This window comes from Megalops cyprinoides, chromosome 1 (genome assembly GCF_013368585.1).
Source record: "Megalops cyprinoides isolate fMegCyp1 chromosome 1, fMegCyp1.pri, whole genome shotgun sequence".
Taxonomy (NCBI): domain Eukaryota; kingdom Metazoa; phylum Chordata; class Actinopteri; order Elopiformes; family Megalopidae; genus Megalops; species Megalops cyprinoides.
In genome coordinates this window covers 55,089,298-55,100,035 of record NC_050583.1, presented here as the reverse complement: position 1 = coordinate 55,100,035, position 10,738 = coordinate 55,089,298, and positions in this window count along the sequence as shown.

Sequence of the window (10,738 nt, the reverse complement as noted above, 5' to 3'; positions counted from 1 at the left end):
ACAGTGTGCCAGCAACTTCACAGTGTACAACTTTTTGTATGTATATTTTTTGTCATTCAATGGACTATGAAAATGTCTATGCAGCCAAAACACTTGTAAATATGATCATCATCACATAAGAATGTTATTCCACAGGTGCACAGGAGGTTTGTCCTCCCATACAGATACTTTCTGTAAGTGTGTAGCTGATATGATACAAAGATTTATCAGGTTCATTCCACAAAACGTATTGTAAACTATACTATCCACCTTTTTAGATTCTACCTTGTGTAAATTTGCATACAAGGGGTGATTGTTTTTGGTTCATTGCTTAGTATAAATTTAGTACAGCTTTGGAATTGCTGTGCTCAAATATTTGGGACATTGTAATTAATTATGTTTTCTACTTGTGTTTAGTTCATGCTAATTGTCATTTCTCAGCATTAAAAGCAGTGGCTTGTATTTTTGCTGTTCAATGTTTGATGAGTTTACTTGTGATGAGTTTATTTGTATTTTGTAATTAGCACAGTTTTCTGCACTGCATCTAAATTGTCATACTGGATACAGTCATATGCTTAATAAACAAATTATTAAGAACAATGGGGCACCTTTAGCCTTTTTTTTAAGAGAAGCGGGCAATAGGGAGCACAGAATGTGTATGTCTTGTCTTGAAGGTCCTTTTCCACTTACCAAAGTCTCAAGAGAGGCAAAGCCCCTGAAAGGTTTTTGTGTGCACAGCCATTGAGTCGAATGGCTGGACGATAAAAGGGCACTTGAAGAGCATAACAGTCCCCCTGTGATGGATTTCTGCGTGGTAAAAGGCCCCCTCCAGGAGTACACAAAATTTAAACCGTGATGAAGTGGGGGTCTGAAGAGGAGCGCCTTGGCACTGCAGGAACCTGGCTCACATAAAGATGGGATTTCAGTAAATTCATCGGCTTAGTAATCGAAGAGGGTCACTAATCCAAATATTTAAGTGTTAAAACAGTCTTTTTTCAGCTCTTCTTTTCAGATGAGAGATCACCTTGTCTTGGCACTACAAACATTTTTTTATTGCCATCATGTTTTTTTTTTTTGCCATAAAAGTATTTCCTCATGTGGAGGTACCCAACAAAACAATAGTAGCAAAAAGGGGAAATTCCGGTTGATTAATATTGCCCTTGACCACATGGATTGCTTTGATAGAAGAACTTTGATCATGAGATTAAATGATGCAGTGAGTGTTGAGAGTTTGCACCATGTAATGGTGATACACACCTCACAAACTTTAGTTAAAGTTCAAATTACATTAAATGGAGACTGAACAAACAAGGAGATCAATGTGGTGCGCATAAGTTACTTTGGAATTCTCTCCGTGTACTGTAGTACCTGGTTTTTGGACCATTTTAAGGCCTTTGGAAAAAGAACACTGTTGGACTGTTGGACTTGTGGATATTCTTACATTGTGTTGTCCATTGCTGTTTGATTCTGATAAGAAAGGATTACACTGAGAAGAGAACAGGAGAATGCCTTACTTTTTCTGTAGCATAGTTTGTTTCCTCTTTAACACTCCTTGCCATGTGAACTCACCCTCTGTCATGTTGTGAAATGACCCTACCACAGTTCTCTGTTATTGTGTTCATTTAGAAAGGAGAAGTGAAACCCTTTATTTTCTGAAATCATGCTCACTGTTCAAAACCAGTGCTTCAATAAGACCAACAGAAATATCTGTCACCTCCTGATAGACCTTGTTTTCATACATGAGAACATATGCAATAAGTGATAGCGAATCCTGTGGGCCCGCTCTTTTGAAGAGCGCAGGGCACAAAGGCCTCTCTCTTAATGCAATCTGATCATATGATGAAGCCCTAAACAAACTACAACTGAGAGGAAGTGATAAACAGGGCTTCCTGTAGCAAGCTGCCTGAGATAACACTTTCCATAGACTGCAGAATGAGTCAAGGTTCTTAGAGAAATGAAAGGCGGTTTGTACTGTAACAATGGTTACTCCAGAATACTGCACGGCCAGTTCTCCAGACACAGCTGTATGAAATGGTAAAATGATTGATTACTGTTGCAGGTTGTAAAGGAAATGAACGAGAAACGTTTCTTTGGCAACTAATTTTATCTATGGACGTCAATTTGACAGACATCTACAGTAGATAAACTTGAAGTAAATTACTTGAGAGTCTTGTGCTCTCAAGTGGTCATTTTGCTTAGACTTTTCTCTGCTAGGCTCTTGATTTGATTGAAAAAAAATTTTTATACACGGGTGTGGTACATGCACTGATGACCGAATATTACTTTGCTACACCGTCACTAATACATTGCACAATGCACAACTTTGTTCTGTAAATTGCTTTAGATCACAGGCCTGGTAAAAATATGAATAGATAATCCTGGATGAAAATCATTCCAACACAAACCACACCATTGAGATCTAACATCCAACAGTTACTTTGTTCTCTTGCTGCACTGTATCTTAGCCAATCGTGCTGAAGTACATCCTGTACGTGATGATGGCCACTCTTCCTGGATGTCTGGCGTAGTCTGCCAATGCTGAGACTCCATTGCTCTTCACCACTCATTCCCCCCTCTCAGGGGTCCATCACACCTATGGAAATCAGGTGACGTTGTATAGCAGTAGAATACATTAGAAAGAGAGAAAGAATTAATAACATTTGTAAGTGAGCAAACCTTCAAAGTACAGTTGCAACAACAGACATTGTTGCTGTAGCCCTACTTGGTTGGTGTGTGCTATTGCCTTTGACCATTTCACCTATTGAAAAAAGACCCTTCAACCAAAGGAGAAAGACAATTCATGTGTTTACAGAACAATACATGAGAAAAGTGCCCTCACAGGATATTGCACACAACAGCAGACAGCATGGTTATTGTTGTACTGGGTCAGAGTGTCAGTGCACAAATACCATTTGTACTTCATAATACCTGCTATACATCACAGTGCACTGTCTTCATGAACTTTCAACCTGATGAGGAACACAATACATGCAACAATAGAACAGTAACTTCATAACTACCTTGGTAGAATATACACTTGGGACACCTGGGCATTTTGTGGTTAAGTGTGGATGTGTCCATGTAGCTATTAGTTTTATCACTCGAACCTAATTTATGGTGTGGCGAAATACATGTTACATGTTTTGGCAACTATTAACATTTTCAAAACATCTCTTTATGTGGTTGGCACACGATTGCCTGATGACTACCCTTATTTCCAACATTTTAATAATATGTATGACATTAATTCTGCCAAACAAACTGACAATTCCATGACATTAACTTAATTTTAAAAGGTACCTACATACTTATTGAGTCCAGACAAGCGAACAAAAATGACCATCACTTCAATTAGGCCTGATTGAATGTTGCCCTGCCCCCTAATTGAACACTCATACTGAAGCCTATATAAACCTAACAAGGTTGGAACATGGTCACAGAAGATGAAGCTGAAATTGACATAAATATGACTTTCCCAATGTCTGATGGAATATGCAGCAAAAATATTGTGGGTTTTCAGAAAAAAAAGTGAGTGTCCCAATAATTTTGGACCCCAGTGTACATTATGGTGGCAGTGACCTAGCTGGCATATTCATTTTACAGCAACTTACTTTAACAACAACTTACTTTAAAAAGGAACAAGATGACTCAAAATGACTATGTTGTAATTACAATGGTTCAAAAAGGCCAGAGGGCCTCACATCTTGTGTAATTTGGAGAAAACAGAAACATCAAGAAGGCAGCAGACAGTGGCAGGGTGGGATAAGAGGCTCTCTAAGAAGCCAAGTGGTGCTTTCTGGTTGTAGTGGCGTCCTTCTCAGATAAGAATAGACCTTTTTCACACAGCCATTGAAACAGAGAGGGATCCTCCCACCTCTGCAGTCGACTTCATTCTCTTTGCCATTCCTTCACGGGTCACAACGACCGCAAGATGTCTGACCTACTCAGCATGCCACACAACTAATATCTTCCTGAGTCTTTGGTGGTTGTGTGTGAGTGATTGCTACACAGTACGAACAATTTACTGAAACCCTTGCTATTATGCGCAAACAAGAATCATATTGATATAGCACTGACAAGCCTTTATCTACTGTGCATGGGTAGTGTGTGCAGTGTCACAGACTGATAAAAGCCAAAGAGAAGGACCTGACCTATCTATGACATTGGAGTTGAATCGTTTTATTCAGAGGCAAATAGCAATCTTTTGCATTCTTTCTTCTGTGAGCAGGGTCCAGCCAACTCTGCGAGCCTTCCCAAAATCAAAGATGTTCAGGTTGCAAAAAAGAAAAAAAAAGTAAAATTTGTTGAGTGGAACTGGGTTTTACACTGTGTGGAGACAGTCTACAGACAGGGCCTGTTGTGCTAAAGGCTCCCCATGGGTACTGTATATGGTAGGGCCCTGCCATGTGAGGGACACACCTGAGACATGCTCCTTCAGATAAGCCTGTAGGATGTCCAGCACTGGCAGCACTGACAAAAAGGAACCATTACAACCGCCATGCTACCCACCCATAGTTTGCATACACAGAAAGCAAAAGAGCCTTTGGGGCTGGACAGTTGAGTTTCAAGATGCCTTTTTTAATGTGACAGCATAGATTGTGCAATAGGAAGAAATGTGGTGTGAACTGGTGCTGTAATGATAATGATAACACTAATGACAACACTTGAGTAGAAACATCAACCAGCTTAATGTGTGACAACACCCCCCCCCCCCCCAAAAAAAAAAAAAAAAACACATCACACCCAGGTCCTCAGCCTCTGCCCTGAGCAACTTGAACCGTGTGTCACAAAGGTGGAATGGTGGAAAAATCAACCTGTGGATTTTGTGCTAGTGACTTTGGTCTCAGCTGCTATCCATATAAGTTGAGGTAGCGTCCCTCCAAGGATTTACCTGGTTTTTAACTTGGATGTTTTCCTAACACCACCCAAAAGAGTGTGCTGGATGTAAAAATGTCCACATGGAACTAGGAAGCACATTTAGAGACCACAGTCAGGGAGGCTCCTTGGAAAAGCCTACAGTACATTTCCTACCCATTCATCTGGAACAGGTCCGTCACTGAAAACCTTACATTTCTCAGATCTTGTTTAATTGGCCACTCCTTTAGAGACAGAGGGAAAGAGAGAGAGAGTGAGAGAGAATGAGGGTGGGGGCTTTTCAAAGTTCTCCAACTCCACTGAAAGAAAGCTCTGTGCAGCCTGCTTGCATTCTTGAGCGCTCAATTAAGGGTGTTTCCTTGCATTTTCATCTTTGTTTTTACAGTCTGTAGCAGGGAAAAAAGGAAGCAAAACAAATTAGCGGCCATTGTTCAGGGCCTCTAGCTCTCCCAATAACATTATTTGTGGAAACATACATGTAAGAATAACTTCCTGAGCCAAAGAGATTAATTGTCTGTCGTGAGCAGATATTCCCGGTTGGCCTGGGAGCCCATTGCAGTGTAGGCCTAAGAGCCTAGCTCTCTCCTACCCCACTATCCCTATGAATTGCTCCCTTTCTCCTCCCCTCTGTCTCTCTCTCTTTCTCTCTTCTCCCTTTCTCTCACTCAGTCTATCTAACCTGTCTCTCCTCTTCTCTTATCTCAGCCTCTCCCCCTCTCTCTCTCCCTGTCTCTCTCTCTCTCTCTCTCTCTCTCTTTCTCTATTCCCTCTCCATCTCCCTCTGTGTCACTATTCCTCTCTCACTCTTACACTCTCTCTCTCTCTCTCCCCCTGTCCCGTCTCTGTTCTCCACAGCAGCTCACTTACAGGCTCTGAGCTGGAACACCCCCACCCGTGCTGCTAAGAAAGGCAGAGAAAAAAGGTTGTGACTCACATCACCTCCACTGTCAATACAGAGTTGTAGAAAACAGGATATGCTCTCTGTAGAGAACTATTTGAGCAGCTCAAAAAAATCAGTCATTCATTATTTGTCACCTCTTTAGGCCTTAAATAATGGGAGAGATTGAAAGCAAGGTGCTAGCTGGGCTGAGGGGCACTGGCCCCTTTTTTTAACCACTTGTCGAAAGTTAAGCATCTGCCTCTTTTCCATTAAATAAGTATCTAATTTTGCAATTGTTTCTATATATCCTTTACAGCCAATTCATTGCAAATCTCCTCAGATATTAACATTCATCTCTTCCACTGTGCAGCCAATAGCTGTTTAGCTGGCTTTTTTGTTTCCACTCAGTTCAAAATTATTCCCTTGTGACAAAAGATCGTTGGCATAGTTACATGAGATCTTAGTCACTTCTTCCCTGCCAGCAAGTTCCTAATATCAGTTTGTTTATATCTAATACCAGTAGTTTTCAGTGCTGCTTTGCATTTTGCAGTTCTTGCATTTGCAACTACCTGCTGATGACCTCTAAGAATGTATACTCTGCATGTATTACTCTGACTGCCCTGTATGTACAGAATTCTGACTTCAAAAACAGTCAGATAAACAAGTTTATGTCCAAATCCTAAAATTGTCAGCGGAGTGTTCGTCGAGCATCAGTGGAGTGTAACCTGTGGTCTGTAGATTGGCATTGTACTTTGTGCATTTTTCTAACAACAACAACAACAACCAAAAACAGCAAAGTGGTGAAATAAAAACCGAAAACCCTCATATCCAACAGAGCACATCTGCTTGAATGCCCTCATGAGCAGCTCCTGACCCATTATCTCCCACTTGCCTGAGAAGTGCTGTCTTATTTGTTTAACCTCAGGGTGTTTGCTTTTTTCAGGTAACTGGGCCGCTGCCTTTGTACGCCATGATCTCTCCTGCCAGTTACTTGTCTTACTACTGTTTCTCTGTCATTTGCTGTGTCATGCTAACCCACATGCCCGGCAATAGCTTATCCATGTAACTTTTTCATTTCCCCAAAAAGGAAAAAAAAAGATCTTCTGACTAACTGCTATGTGTTTAATAAATCTATAGAAGCTGCTATCACCAATTCCTTTCGCACACAACACCGAAAGACAAATGAACTTTCCGCTTTAACGTTCACGCAAAGCCTTGGTCGAAACTTTCTATTCCATTGAGTGAACTTTACAAGGGGACCGTTTACACTGGTAACCAAAATCAATGGGCTTGCCATAACAACGACACCATCTATCATGAAAACTATCAGCAATCAATAAGCTTTTAACTGCCAAATTGGACGTGTCCGTCTCAGTGTGCTGATAAGACTGTCTGTATATTATTGCCACCATAAGTACTGCTCTTTATTTTCGATGTGAGCCAATTCAGGCTGTCCCAACGAGATAAGATTTGAATCGCATCTTTTGATCCTGTTTTTTAAAATTCCATTGCTCCATTTACAGTTTGCTATGCATTACATTACAATGCAATCTTTGTCTTAAGAAAGCAAAATGAAAGGCCTCATTGGGAGATTTACGATTTGGGTTAGATTGGCATTGGTCTTTCTGCAACGGATATATAGTGTTATCGCACTTCCTAATCCTATAACACTCTCTATAGTTCCTCAGTTTCTAAAGATCTGCTTAATTTTGTTGTCACCCATGTGTTAAAAAAAAAACATTTCAGCTTACTTGACTGGAGATAATTATGTGTTACATGCAGGATATTAACTTTCTGTGGCCTGTCACAGACACGGAGCTTCCACTGGCTTCTACTAGCTCTGTTGATCAAGTAACTATTAAGATACTACAAACCAAAGATCATCATTTCCTGTGATACATAGGTTACTGTCATCATTCAATCTACTTCCTGCATAGCAGGTGAAATCTAAACATAGCTGAACAAAGCAAAACCAACAAAACTACAAAATGGAGGGCAAATATTTTTTTGGCTGGTCAGACACATGGAGGGCACAGAATACTGAAACTGATATTTTTTTCTTTTTGTACTGCGAATAGCAGAGGGGTGGGTGTATGTTTTCATTTGATCTGATCTCAGACGATGCCAAAATTAATCATAATGGACACAACAATTTACAACATGAATCATGTGCTTTGTTTTCACACGCATGATAGAGCTTGGCCCCAGCTGCATCCACCCCTTATTTAGACAAACTTCTATGGTTTTACCGCTTTTGCACAAATCGGTACTTTAAGGACTTTACTGAATGCGTTTTGTCTGAAGGTGTGGACTATTGAGTGGCAGCCCCTGGACTTGGCATGCACCCTTCTCTGTAGGGCTCCTTACGCCAGTACAGAAAGGTACGTGTGCAATTCTGCAGCGATTAATCAGAAGGGGCTTGAGAGACATTAGTTAATGTGTTGTTATAATTGAACAACTGTGGAATGCGGGCTGCCGTAGTTGTTGACCTTGGATAAACAGGCGCCATTATCTCTGAGGTGGGTTGATAAATTAATGAAAGGACAGTGTTTGCATTGATACTGTATCTCTCCGCCGTTTTTTAAAACTCCTGCCATTGACTCGAGTGACACAGATGAACCGAACGGGCCAAATAAATGGGCGCGAGTGTGCGTGGACAGCCCCATTACCAGCGGAGTCATGGGGTTATAAATCCGCGGCTCACACTGACGCATTGTCAGCAGGGGCGCCCTTTTCACTTAGCAGCTCAGAGGGACAAAATGTTAAATTATGCGTGGGGCAATTAGTTTGGAAAGACAGCAAACAGCGGTTCATCTGGCTGGTGGATGAAGACAGAATCAACATCTTAAGTTTTTATTTAACTGACGTCCACTATTGGACTATCAGACGATGGTGATTTTCCTCGTCGAATGTCAAAAATGGGGAGCCCATCTTGTGATTAATTTCCCTTCTGTAAATGAATGAGTATTCTGCTGTTAGGCGTGTTTTTGACCATGCATATCGGTGCGCATTAACTGAAAGGGTTGGAAGCATCATCTGTGAGCGTTTTCGCATTTTTGTAAATGACTAGAAATACCTAAGCTACAACACAATAGTAACGTATGATAATATATACACACAGGATGTCAACCTGTATTCAAAAACACTAAATGGCTAAATTATATCTCCACATTAAGGTGAGCGCAACATAGGAAGTTAATTTCCTTTCAACTGAATTAAATATAGTCTCTATTCATTGATACTTTCCTTAGTGTGATGCACTCTATTTTCAAATCATTTCTTCATTTGTGTTTTTAAAAATCATTATTATTTTAAACAGTTGTGATGTAAATAAAAACCATAAAAAACTCATAGATATCCCACAGATACAGAGTCATATTTCTGTATAAATGTCGTAGTTTACATTGACTAATATTGAAAACAAACAATTCCAGTATGGCGCTTCCAGTATGGCTGCTGCTTCAGAAGGGGTGGTGTGATGAGTTTGACCATTAAAACCACCAAAGTCTAGATTAGATGTTTGTACTGACTTTGTTCCAATGCCTTAATTACAGCTGTAAGGGGGGGGGGGGGGGGGGGGGGGGCAATCCATTAGGATTCCCGCTTCTGCGTTGTCCTGGTCAGGCTTGATCTGTGTTTTAGCACACAAAGATAGAGCATGCAAATTGTAACTGGTTCCTTGGAGGTAATTCAATGACAGTTTGTTGGTTTGAAAGACTTTTTAAACAAGACCTGATAATTGACCAGTGAAGCTTATGTTCTCAATTAAACAATTAATTCAACAAACTCTGAGCAATGGAACACTGGTCACACCCGTGTCCCGTTCCTGCAATTAGGTCAATATTTGGCCAAGAGTTGTCACAGAAACCACTTCCTCCATTCACTAATGACAGCATTTAGACTGTAAATTTCTAAGACATTAATTCATTAAGTACAGCGTCGTTTTAAAGCAAGGGAAAATTCAAATGAAATGTGGATTCCACTGGCAGCTAAGGAAATATAAATGGCTGGGTTATTGCTCATTCAGCTGTGCTATTTGCTTTTCAATTAGGCCCAATACAAATGGAGATACGGCATTTCAAAAAGCATTCACCCCTCACTTTAAATGATTACAAGATTTTCTGCCTGACCATCCAATTTAGATAATGCTATAAAAACAATTACTTGTTCAAACACAGAGCCATAATGGCAACTAGTTTTGTCATGTCCAAACAGTGCCACCTACCTCAGTGGCATTGTGGGCATAAATCACAAGGAGAATGGAGTTTAAGATGGTAAAGGTTTGCACTGAGCACAGTTTAAGAAAGAGGAATTTATTTATTCTCAGGAATCAAGAGTAGAAACATGCTTCAACATATGATGATTAAATTTGTTGGGAAGCTCATCAAGGTCATGTAATCTGGTTTGAAGATCAAATCTGTATGTGCATCTGTGTGTGTGTGTGTGTGTGGGAGGGGGTGCATATATGTTAGAGAGGTGCAATCTGTGTCATCTAGCTACTTCTGTTTCTGCTTTTTATGAGAAATATGTATTCACCAAAATCAGTCCTTCAGGTCAGAAGCATATTGTTATACATTTTTGTCAACATCATTTTAGTTTTCACTCAAAAGTAACACATAATTAGCCTTTTTCCCTTTACCTATTCCGAGCTAAGGGAATCTAGTCAGCTTTCCAACAGTCAAAAGAAACTATAAACCAGCAAAACAGTGTTTGTGTGTACAATAATCCCATGCACAGAAATTAAGCAACCAAATTGAATTGATACTACACTACAGACTTTTGACTGTGTGTTGGCTGCTCCAGGAGGAAGACAAAAAAGAAGTTAAATGAAATCCATTACAGAAAGAGGGTGCCTGATCCTCTCTTCACCATTAATTGGCATGTCCTAGGACCTGACATTTACATATCAACATCCATCAGTCCAAAATAATAAGAAATGAATTAAAGTTGTCTATCGACTCTGAAGGTTCCTGTCAGAATGTCAGTTTTGTGATTCTGTGCTCC